Source organism: Streptopelia decaocto (assembly GCF_964273445.1).
Source record: "Streptopelia decaocto genome assembly, chromosome: 5".
NCBI classification, from domain to species: domain Eukaryota; kingdom Metazoa; phylum Chordata; class Aves; order Columbiformes; family Columbidae; genus Streptopelia; species Streptopelia decaocto.
In genome coordinates this window covers 67,984,805-67,997,881 of record NC_138659.1, presented here as the reverse complement: position 1 = coordinate 67,997,881, position 13,077 = coordinate 67,984,805, and positions in this window count along the sequence as shown.

The window sequence follows — 13,077 nt, the reverse complement described above, 5'->3', positions numbered from 1 at the left end:
ATACCCCATCAGGAGCCCATCCAATATTTCATGGACTTTAATTCTTAGCCTGCTTTTCTTTGTCCCTGCAACAGGAGAAAAGATCAGTTGTGAGTCTAAGAAAGTAGCAAAAAAACCCCAAACAAACAAACAAACAAAATTCAGGAATCTTATGAAGAGCAATATACAGGTGAAATAAATCTGTACACCATCTGTACCCAGGTCTGTTATTTCAATAGTGTCCTGCTGGGTAGGCTCTCATATCCACAAAAACATCTGGAGAAGTTAAAGAAATTTCAAATCAAGAGTTTGCAGCAATGTCCCATTCCTCAAATACTGTACATTTTGAATCTCTCTGTAGCAGAAATGTCAACAGCCAAGTTTTAGCTTCTATGTACCCTCATTGTCACTCTGGGTGTCAGCACATTTGCATTTCAAATCTGACTCCAGCCATATTTGATAACGTTGTGTGATTTTTCTTCCATTGCTAAGACTTAATCAGGCAGAAATGGAGAGACTGTATACAGCCTTTTGATGGTTTTCTTGAAGCTGGGTGTTTTGGGCACCTATGTTATTCTGCATATGCCTATATGGCAGCTGCTGTTCAGCAAGGTAGTTGACTGCCCTATCTGGTATGCAGAGCTGAATATATACCCTTAATCCTTGTATAGATATGTTTACACTTCTTGTTATAATAAATAGTATATCCATAGAAAGATGAACATATATTCTGCTAAATTCGTAAATACCTTTCCATAAAGATTTCAAGCAGTGCATTACCAACTCCAGTGGCAGACCACACCGCTTGGTTTGGTCATGGCTAAACCAACAATCCAATCTTGCCTCTGCTACTGTCCCTAGCAATTGCCTCCTAATTTTAATAGTCACCCATTTCATGCTATTTTCACCTCTTTTACAGTTTTATTGCATGTGCTTTCTCATTGGCCACTCCTCTATTTTATTTAAATTCTTCTGTAGATCTCTAATTTCTATGCACTGCTCTGCTTGCACCTTCCCCATTGGGCCTGGAAAATCCAGAATAAATCATGGAAGAGGTGTCAATACCTAACAACTGCTGCACACTTTCCCATCGTTTAGATCTGATCTTCAATCCCGGCTTTTGCTTTCCAACCTCTTATTATACTTTTCTATTCAAGCCATCCTTAGTTCTTTGAACTAAGCACTCCTTGCTATTGCCTTCAGACCAGGAGAAGGACCAGTAGGAAGGAAATTATGCTGCAAGTTGCCAATAGAATTGTTCAAACAAAGTAATTGCTTCATGTGCAAAAATACTTATATGCATGAAAAGCCACCTGGTCTCAAAACAGAGTCCATCAGAGGTGTTGTACTGCAGGAGTGAGCCAGGTGATTTATGTATAAACCCAAGGAAAGTATATAAGGAAGCAATATGTAGTTCTTTCTGTGTGAGAGATTATGTCAGTATAAGAGACAGAAGTCAATCTTTTAGCAGTTTCACTGTGATTATTTCTCAACCCCAATCCACTTATAATGTGTTAGTCAGCTTTTATGCAACTTTACAGCTGATAGAAAGTGATAAACAGCATAGCCATCATGGAAAGCTAAAAGTACCATTTTGCCTAAATGCTTTTAACCATTCCATCCCCTTTCAAGAATGTTTTTGGATGTCTCATTTTAGCTACACTCCATATTTTCTCTTTGTTCTCACAACTGACAACAATACCGTATTTCTGAAGCATATTTTTATAGACAGGGAAAAGAATTTAGTGAATTTTGTCATGCTAGATGAAATCAATTTGACATGCATATTGCTCTATTAGATATTGCACTATGTACTGACATTTAACTGGGAGGCAAGAGAGGTCATTAACATTGTATATTTGAATTAGCAACAAAACTTTGCAAATGCTTAAATAAGGTATGTGCATAACAATTTCATTATGAATAGTCTCCCAAATTCTTTGGAAATTAGTGAGGAAATTAAATGTTTGCCTTAACCTCTGCAAGATCAGGCCTCCAATGCCCTTCTCAAAATCCATTCTGAAGATATTTATTGAAATGCTTACTGCTCAACTGGTGACCTCAGCTTCTAAATTTCCCAATGATGGTGCATACCGAGGGCGTCAAACCTCAACCTACATATTGGAAAACTCCCAAAGTCCAAAGCAGACCATGCTATACCTTTCTACAGAGCCTGGCACATCTGGGACATGACCATGCCAACACCAAGCAGTAGGTTTTGTTCTTTAGCATGAAGAAAAAACACAGGAATGCTCTCAGGTGGTCTGGGCAAGGGATGAGGTCTCCAGCCTGTGCTTGTCTTCACATAAATAGGAGTGAAGTGTGAGAATAAAGAAGAGAGCCAGAAATTGGCCATAGCATAATGCATGGCTGGGCACCAGCTGTATTAACTGACCACCCAAGTGCTCACAGCCTGCTGAGAAGGCTGGGCAAGGCTTAGCTGCTTCATTCAGTCACTTCAGACCTTGCAAACATACATCTGTTAGATAAGAGAAATTGTGTATTGATCTATTTGTCTAAAAAACCCACATCAAACAAACAAAAAAAACCCAACCAACCAACAACACAGAAGGAAAAAAGTGTGTGGGAGGGGGAAGGTGTTGGAGACTCCTTATAGTTAGGTGATATATAATATCTTCTTACAGCTTTGACATTCAGATTTATTAAAATGATTGTAAACTCAACAAATATGATCCAAGAACAGTGCCGGTCTATAGAAACGTTTAAAATACTCCAAAAAAGATTCTGCATTATGTTTGTGAGTTATCTGTTTTAAGAATGTCATACTTCTCATCCCCTCTATGACCTGTATTTTTTTTCCTTGGGGATTTTACTGCTCTGCAATTGCCTTTGGGTTTGGTGTTCCCTGGTTCACGTGAATACAAGAAAACAATGAAGCTACTCTGTCTTGTCATAAGGATGCATGAGTAATCCCTTAAAAAAAGAAAAAGACAATAGCCATTGACTTATTCCATTGTGCCCTTTGTAGCTGCCACTCTACAGTGTAAGAATATTGTTGTAGTTTTGAACCAAGAGCCTGAGCTAAGGATAGTAATAAGCAAGGCTTTTACTGAACTGACAAAAAGCCTTGAAAGAGAAATCGATGCTAACACAAGCCTTTTTGAACAAGAATTAGGAAGGAAAGAATGATTAGGAAAGAAAATGTGAGATATGTTAGTTGCTAAGAACCGTTATCAGTATTTATTACAAGCACTTTAACAACTATACCCTTTGACCTAAAATTTGAGATTTGATATACAGATGGGGGAGACTTACCTTATACAACCAAGAAATGGTGGCGAAAACTTCAGACCTTAGTGCAAATATGACCCTTCAAATATCGCTATAGTGATGCTCATGTACCTTTTATTCATTCACCAATATTTAATAAAGGGGGAAATTACAGGGACATTTGGGATTTTGCTGCAATTATGGAGGTTGTAGTTTCATGATAACAGAAACTTATTATAGCTCTTTAGCTACTACATATACTTCGGTCTTAAGCATTAAGTACTCGTGAGTCATTGAACTTTCATCCAGTTCAGTCCTCAATCTATGTTGTTTTTTAGCCCTTTCTTCTTCAGAAACCTTCCGCTGAAAATTTTCCCCTGGCTGTATGCAATTACATTATCACAGTGTTAAGTCAAAGGGCACTGAAGTCTGATGTTGCCTTTTTCCTCTTAGGAAGTTTTGAATATGTTCCAACACCAGAAGCAGTAGCAGTAGCTCAGTTTGCCCATTCACAGTTCCAGTTACACCTAACCAGGATAGCCTTAGGAATAATAAAAGGCAGAGCTTTGCTATCTCTGGCATCATAAGCCTTTAAATGTTGCAACAGAGGTACCAAAGGTCTGTTGATTCAGGTGTAGCTGCCCTGAGAACAGCCATTGAAGTCCATTTTCACCTGCCTTGGCCACAGTCCAGGACCAGCCTTGACCACACATGATCCAACGCTAAGGATAAAAAGGCACTTTCCAGAGACATCAAAGCAAAGCTTCTCTTCAATAAGGGCTCCCATGAGATGTGCTCCACAGCAGGGAGCATCATGCTCTGTCTGTGCTATGCCTCATCTCATGCCATGGTCAAAGGTGCAGCAGGAGAACAGCCTGGCTTATGCAGGCAGGGGACAAGGAAGCACAGCACTTCCGTGAGACACCAACTTCTTCAAAGATCTTTCTAGAAGTTGCCTACTGATGGCTTGGCAAATGAGGATCTCCCAGTGTCTCAGTCCAGCATGTACCATCCACAATATGTATTGCTATTGATATTCCATCACACATGATGTCATGCTCAGCATGTAAAGCTGGGAGAAGAAGAAGGGAGGAAGGATATTCAGAGTCATGGTGTTTGCCTTCCCAAGTAACTACTACACATGATGGAGCCCTGGTTTCCTAGAGATCATAAAATCATAGACTCATAGAATTATTTAGGTTGGAAAAGGCATGCAACCAATGTTACATGGAGTAAGTGGATTGCACTGATTACATAAGGAGCTCAAACAGGGAGTCCCAGTCATCCAGGAATTTTAGAAGTGATGACAGACTGGCCAGAAGGTAAAGACTTTGGAATGTTGTCAGATGAAGGGGAAGTGACACGTGCTGAAGAAGCTCCACCACATAGTAAACTACCAGAGAATGAGAAGCAATACACCCTGTTAACTGATGGATCCTGTCATCTTGTAGGAAAGCATCGGAAGTGGGAAGGTGTTGTGTGGATTCCCATACAGTGGATCACAAAAGCCATTGAGGGACAAGGTGAATCAAGTCTGTTCACAGAGGTGAAAGCCATCCAGATGGCTTTAGATGTTGCTGAACAGGAAAAGTGGCCAGTATTTTATTTCTACACTGACTCATGGATGGTGGCAGATACCTTGTCGGGGACAGTTACAGCAATGGAAGAGGAGCAACTGGCAGTAACTATGGATATTATTTCACAGTTTATGCATGAGCGTGAAACCTGTGCTGAAATCAAACAAGCCAGACAGTTAAAGCCTGTATGGTATGGAGGGTAATGATTAAAATATAAATACGGAAAGGCTTGGCAGATTGATTATATTACACTTCCACAAACCTGCCAAGGTAAGCACTATGGACTTACAATGGTGGAAGAAACTACCAGATGGCTGGAAACATGTGCCATACCCCACACTACAGCCCGAAATACTATCTTGGGTCTTGAAAAGCAAGTCCTATGGCAACACGGCATGCCAGAAAGAATCAAGTCAGACAATGGGACTAATTTCAAAAACAGGCTTAGAGACACTTGGGCCAAAGAGCATAACATATCACATCGCCTATCTTGCACAAGCTTCTGGGAAAATTGAAAAGTACAATGGACTGTTAACGTACAATGGACATACTAAGGACAATGGGTGGTAGAACCTTCAAAAATTGGGATTCACATTTAGCAAAAGCCACTTGGTTGGTCAGCACTAGAGGATCCTTCAATCGAGCCAGGTCTGCCCAATCAGAACTTCTAAGTACTGTAGAAAGGGATGAACTCCCTGCAGTGCACACAAAAAATAAGTTAGGGAAGGCAGTTTGGGTTACTCCTGCCTCAGGTGTAGGCAAATCCATTCATGAAAAGGTTTACACCCAAGGACCTGGAAGCACTTGATGGGTAATACCGAAGGATGGAGAAGTTCAATGTGTACCTCAGGGGATTTGATTCTGGGTGACAATAAATATTGAACTGCATGGTGTTAATCGCTACATGATGCTATATACCATACCGTGTTCAATAAGTGACTTTCAGATTAATGCAGTGGGAATGAAACCAGAGCCGGCTTTAAAAAGTGGCGACTGGCAACATCTTTAACCCACAAACTGTGGGTATGAGCTGTACTAGATAAAACATCTTTCCTGCCCTGGGAGGCTGTTGTGATAAATGAAGCTAAAGTCATGAAATAAATGAACAAAAGGGTGTCACACAGACTAAGGGAATGATGAATTTTATCTCTGTATATACAAGTACGTATGTGCATATGTACACAAGTATTATATATAAGAGTAGTAATTAATTAGAATGCATTGATAAGGCCTAAGCATGCAGTAAATAAAGGTTGCAATGTGCTGGTTTGAATGAAAGTGAGTTAATTTTCTTTATGCAGTTAGAAATCGTTCTTTTTCAAAGCTAGTGCAGTCATTGTTGGGATTTAGCTTGAGAAGAAGAAGATAACATCCCGGGACAGAATTAATGTTTTTATTTGTTGCTGTTGGGAAGCCAAGGTCTATGTGAGCACTCTGCCCACAGGTATGAGGCAGTGAGGAAGGGGAGCATGGGTGGGGCAGACCTTGAATGACATCCAGGCTGATCAATGAGATATATTCCATGCTGTTAGCGTCACGCTTCATATTTAAGGAGAGGTGGTATTTTCTGGCTAGCGGGAGGGAGAGACGGAGACTCGTTCCTGTTTCTGCTCCATTTCTGTGCAGCTCTATTTGGGAGTTCTTTTGGTACAGCCTTTTGCCATCTTGAAATTTTGAAGTGGTCTCTGGGCTTTTCTGCCTCTTTCTCTCTTCTGTCTCCATGATCGGCTGTTTGGGACAAGGGTGTTTTCTTCCTGAGACTGGCTGCTTGATACAGAGAGAGTTCATGAGGAAGTGTATTTAGAATTTTCTTTTATATTCTATTTTCATTTTATATAGAGTAGTAGTACATTAGTAATATTTTGTTAATTTATTAAACTATGTTTATTTCAAACCACGAGTTTCTCCCTACCCTTTCAAATCTCTCACCTATTCAGAGGTGGAGAGAGGGCAAAGTGAGAGAGCAGCTACCGTGGTTGTGAATTGCTAACTTGGGTTAAACCAGGATGTGTTGGAGAAGCCAGAGGGTCTGGATGCCCAGAGGGTGCTAGGACCCACCAGAAGGCCTTTCAGGAAGAGTTTGTGCTTTTGTCACAGCAAGAGTGAAGGACAGATGGGATCTTACCTGTGCTGCTGTTGGATGCAGGAAATGAACTGTAGGAAGCCTCAAAGCCTCTGAGTGTGACACTCTTGTCAGTGCGAAACAGGACGGTCAGCTGGGGCCCCAATGAATTGAAGACACTGTGGTTGTTACTGCAAACGGAGCCAAGGAACAGGCCATCTATGGACCCACCATCGTAGACCTCAATGGCATCATAACGGCAGGAGGTGCCTTCCAGCCTGCGGAGGGAGAGGAGGGTCTGTCAGCACCTCAGGCTGTGCCACCTCCGACCACAAGAACCAGCAGGAGCTGCAGGGCTCCAGCATCCCGACCCCATCCCTGGCCTGGCTCAGGCACGTAGGCAGAGGTGGCCAAGGCCCCGTGACGGGGATGAAGACACCCCTGACCCCACAGGTGGCACTGGGCATCCTGCCCACACCACAGCTGCCACCCCGCTAGACTCACTCGACATCCAAGATCTGGAGCTCCACTCTGAGATTGGGGTCTGGCAGCTGGATGATCCACACACAGCGGGCATCATTGGGGTAGGCGTTGGGGTAGCCAGGGCTCTGGAATGAGCCAGACAAACCCTGAAGCAAGCCACCGCAGGAGTTGTTCCCTGTGGAAAGGAGCAGAGGCCAGGAATGGGCAGAGAGCTCTTGAGATCCTGTGACCAGAAGCTGTTGGAGAAGGGCATGGCCACCAGAAAGAAGGCTCTGCCACAGCCCCACAGAGACCCTCTCTCCCACGCATGTGGTTGCACTTGAAGCCTCATCCCTGCATCCCCCCAGCCCACAGCACAGGTTGTGCTTGGCATGGGCAGTCACCCCCATTGGTGGAGCTACTCTATCCAGTGGCACACCTCATCAGGAGATAACCCGATCTGTTAATCCTTCTGACCAAGGTGTAATGAAGGACACAGGGGATTTTGAACTGGACGTCCCTGGTGGTACAGCGAGAAATCAGCAGGTGAATGAGCAGCATTTGGCCTAAGAGGAACAACCTGATGGGAGTCAACCGTCTCCAAAAATCAGGCCCTTTCCAGTGGTGCCCAGTGATGGCACAAGTGGTGCTGGGTACAAACTAAAACACAGGAGGCTCCCTTGGAATCTCAGGAAACTCTTTTGCACTATGAGCATGACTGAGCATGGGCACATGGTCCCCACAGAGGTGCTGGAGTCTGGATCCTTTGAAAATGTCAAGCGCCATCTGGACATGGACATGGGCAGCCAGCTCTAGGTGATCCTGCAATAGCCAGGGTCTATGACCTCATGGACTCCAAAGGTCCCTTCCAAGCTCAACCATCCTCTTATTATTAGACTGTGAGCTGGGTCAGGAGAGGAGCAGACCCCCCCACAGGCCCTCCAGGCCCTACCTGGGCTCAGTAAGAAGGGGCAAATGGAGCTGGAGCTCCCTGGGGGTGCAGGCAGAGAGCAGCAGCTGTGCTCGCTCATCCATGACTTCTCAGCTGCAACAAGGAGTTCACTGCACTGCATGTGAACTCATTGGCCCTTGTTGATTTGGGAAGACAAGTAGTAACACTGACCGGGAATACTGGCCTCTGCGATTGAAGCAAAATGGGTTTCGCACTGGCTGAGGTGGAAAAAGCCCTGTCCCTGCCATTCAGCAAAGAAACCTCCTTCTGCCAGCAATGTGGGGGCATTCGGTCCAAAACAATGACCCCAGGACAAAACACTTGTCTCTGGGGCCAGAGGATCTGGATGCTCAGAGGTGCCGGGACACCTCGGAAGGCCTTCAAGAAGAGTTTCTGCTTCTGCCACATCAAAGCATGCAGGACAGATGGAATCTTACCCGTGCTGTTGTTGGATGCAGGAAACGAGCTGTAGGAGGCCTCAAAACCTCTTCGAGTGATGCTCCTGTCACTGCGAAACAGGACGGTCAGCTGGGACCCAGAAGAATTAAAGATGCTATGGCTGTTACTGCAAACGGAGCTGAGGAGCGGGCTGTACGTGGACCCACCATCGTAGACCTCGATGGCATCGTACTGACAGGTGCTGCCTTCCAGCCTGCAGAGGGAGAGGAGGGTCTGTCAACACCGCAGGCTGTGCCACCTCCGAGCACAAGGACCAGCAGGAGCTGCAGGGCTCCAGCATCCCAACCCCATTCCTGGCCTGAATATGGCACTTGGGTGGAGGTGACCCATGCCCTATGATGGGGACAGAACCACTCCTGAGCCCACATCCAGTACTGGGCACCCTGCCCAGTCCACAGCTGCCTCACCACCAGACTCACTCGACATCCAAGAACTGGAGCTCCACTCTGAGATTCTGCTCTGGCAGCTGGATGATCCACACACAGCGGGCATCATTGGGGTAGGCATTGGGGTAGCCAGGGCTCTGGAATGAGCCGGACAAACCCTGAAGCAAGCCACTGCAGGAGTTGTTCCCTGTGGAAAGGAGCAGAGGCCAGGGATGAGCTGAGAGGTCGTGGAATCCTGTGGCCAGAAGCTGTTGCAGAAGGGCATGGTCACCAGCAAGAAGGCTTTGCCAGGGACCCACATGGAGTCTCCCTCTATCAGACTTGGCTACACCTGAAGCCTCATCCCTGTGTCACCCCAGCCCACAGCACAGGTTGTGCTTGACATGGGCAGTCACCCCAATTGGTAGGACCTGTCATTCCAGCTGGTTACCCGGGGTAGAATATAACCCGCTCCTAAATCCCTCTGGTCCTAAACATGGTCGAGGACAAGGAGGGAGTTGAGCTGGAATTTCCTGGTGCTGCAAGGAGAAATCAGCAGGTGAGGGAGCAGTATTTGTCCTAAGAGGAACAACCTGCTGGGAGTCAACCCTCAGGTGGTGGAGTCTCAATCCTTTGAAAATGCCAAGCGCTATCTGGACATGGACTTGCGCAGCCAGCTCTAGGTGATCCTGCTATAGCCAGCGTTTATGACCACATGGACTCCAAAAGTCCCTTCAGGCTCAACCATCCTCTCATTCTTAGATTGTGAGCTGGGTCACAATGAGATGAGCAGACCCCCAAAGCCCTCCAGGTCCTACCTGAGCTCAGTAACAAGGGGCAAATGGAGCTGGAGCTCCCTGGGGTGCAGGCAGAGAGCAGCGGCTGTGCTCGCTCATCCATGACTTCTCAGCTCTAAAATGGAGTTCACTGCACTGCATGTGAACTCATTGGCCCTCGGTCATTTGAGAAGACAAGTAATAACTATGAGGGTGAACATGGGCCTCTTCAGCTGCAACACAGGGGGTGCCATGAACAAGGAACTGCTCTGCCTGCAATCAAGGTCAGAAAAATCGATGATTTTTCCACATCAGTGTCAGGGGTGCAGAAAGCCCTAACCCTGCCATCAAGTAAAGAAACCACCCTTCGACAGCAGTGTGGGGGCAGTCCTGTCCAAAATGATCCCCCAAGACAAAATATATTCCAATGGGGCCAGAGGGTCAGATAGTCAAGAGATGCCAGGAACCCACAGAAGACCTATGTGTAACAGATTGTGCTTTAGCCATGACAAGGAGAGAATGACAGCAGGGAGCTTACCCGAGTTGTAGGAGGCCTGAAAACCTCTCTTAGTGACACTGCGGTCACTGTAAAACAGGACCGTCAGCTGTGGTCCAGATGAATAGAAGAGGCGAGAGTCATTGGTGCAAACAGATCCGAGGAGTGGGCTGTCTGTGGACCCGCCATCGTAGATTTTGATGGCGTCAAGCTGGCAGGTGGTGCCTTCCAGCCTGTGAAGGGAGAGGAGGGTCTGTCAGCACCCCAGACTGTGCTACTTTGGAGCATGAGGAGCAGCCGGACCTGCAGGGCTCCAGCATCCCGACCCCTTCCCTGGCCTGGCTCAGGCAATTGGGTACAGGTGTCCAATGCCCCACATTGGTAACAAAGCCACCCTTGAGCCCGCAGTCGACACTGGGCACCCTCCCACACCGCAGCTGCCACCCCACTGGACTCACTCGATATCCAAGAACCTGAGCTGAACTTTGCGATTAGAAGCTGGTGGCTGGATGATCCACACACAGCGGGCACTGTTGGGGTAGGTGTTGGGGTAGCCAGGGCTCTGGAATGTGCCGGCCAAACCCTCAAGCAGGCCACCGCAGGAGTCAGTCACTGTAGAAAGGAGCAGAGCCCGGGAATGGGCAGAGAGCTCTTGAGATCCCATCCCAGAAGCTGTGGCAGAGGGGCAGAGCCACCAGCAGGGAGGCTCTGCCACAGCCCCACACAGACCCTCCCTCCCACACATGTGGCTGCACATGAAGCCTCGTCGCTGTGATCCCCCAGCTCACAGCTCTGGTTGTGCTTAGCGTGGGCAGTCACTGCCATCGGTGGGATCTGTCTGTCCAGCTAGACACCTGGGTCAGGAGACAACCCAATCTCTTAATCCTTCTGAGCCACAGCATCTTGAAGGATGAGAGGGGTGTCCACCCAAAGCTCCCTGGTGCTGCAGGGAAAAATCAGCAAGTGAGGGAGCAGCATTTGCCTTAAGAGGAACAACCTGCTGGCAGTCAACTCAGTCCAAAGGCCAGGCTCTTTGCAGTGGTGTCCAGCGATGGGACAAGTAGCCTGGGGCACAGACCGAATCAGAGCAGGTTCCTGCAGAAAATCACGAATCATTTTTGCACTATGAGGGTGACTGAGCACTAGCACAGGTATCACTTAGAGATGGTGGAGTCTCAATCCTTTGAAAATGGCAAGAGCCATCTGGACATGGACTTGGGCAGCTAGCAGGTGATCCTGCTATAGCCAGGGTCTATGACCCTCATGGACTCCAAAGGTCCCTTCCAAGCTCAACCATCCTCTCATTCTTAAATTATGAGCTGGGTCAGGAGATAAGCAGACTCCTCAAGCCCTCCAGGCCTACCTGAGCTCAGTAAGAAGGGGCAAATGGAGCTGGAGCTGCCTGGGGGTGCAGGCAGAGAGCAGCAGCTGTGCTCGCTCATCCATGACTTCTCAGCTGCAACAAGGAGTTCACTGCACTGCATGTGAACTCATTGGCCCTTGTTGATTTGGGAAGACAAGTAGTAACACTGACCGGGAATACTGGCCTCTGCGATTGAAGCAAAATGGGTGTCACACTGGCTGAGTTGGAAAAAGCCCTGTCCCTGCCATTCAGCAAAGAAACCTCCTTCTGCCAGCAATGTGGGGGCATTCGGTCCAAAACAATGACCCCAGGACAAAACACTTGTCTCTGGGGCCAGAGGATCTGGATGCTCAGAGGTGCCGGGACACCTCGGAAGGCCTTCAAGAAGAGTTTCTGCTTCTGCCACATCAAAGCATGCAGGACAGATGGAATCTTACCCGTGTTCTTGTTGGATGCAGCAAACGAGCTGTAGGAGGCCTCAAAACCTTCTCGAGTGATGCTGCTGTCACTGCGAAACAGGACAGTCAGCTGGGACCCAGAAGAATTAAAGACGCTATGGGTGTTACTGCAAACGGAGCCGAGGAGCGGGCTGTACGTGGACCCACCATCGTAGACCTCGATGGCATCGTGCTGACAGGTGGTGCCTTCCAGCCTGCAGAGGGAGAGGAGGGTCTGTCAACACCGCAGGCTGTGCCACCTCCGAGCACAAGGACCAGCAGGAGCTGCAGGGCTCCAGCATCCCAACCCCATTCCTGGCCTGAATATGGCACTTGGGTGGAGGTGACCCATGCCCTGTGATGGGGACAGAACCACTCCTGAGCCCACATCCAGTACTGGGCATCCTGCCCAGTCCACAGCTGCCTCACCACCAGACTCACTCGACATCCAAGAACTGGAGCTCCACTCTGAGATTCTGCTCTGGCAGCTGGATGATCCACACACAGCGGGCATCATTGGGGTAGGCATTGGGGTAGCCAGGGCTCTGGAATGAGCCGGACAAACCCTGAAGCAAGCCACCGCAGGAGTTGTTCCCTGTGGGAAGGAGCAGAGGCCAGGGATGAGCTGAGAGGTCGTGGAATCCTGTGGCCAGAAGCTGTTGCAGAAGGGCATGGTCACCAGCAAGGAGGCTTTGCCAGGGACCCACATGGAGTCTCCCTCTATCAGACTTGGCTACACCTGAAGCCTCATCCCTGTGTCACCCCAGCCCACAGCACAGGTTGTGCTTGACATGGGCAGTCACCCCAATTGGTAGGACCTGTCATTCCAGCTGGTTACCCGGGGTAGAATATAACCCGCTCCTAAATCCCTCTGGTCCTAAACATGGTCGAGGACAAGGAGGGAGTTGAGCTGGAATT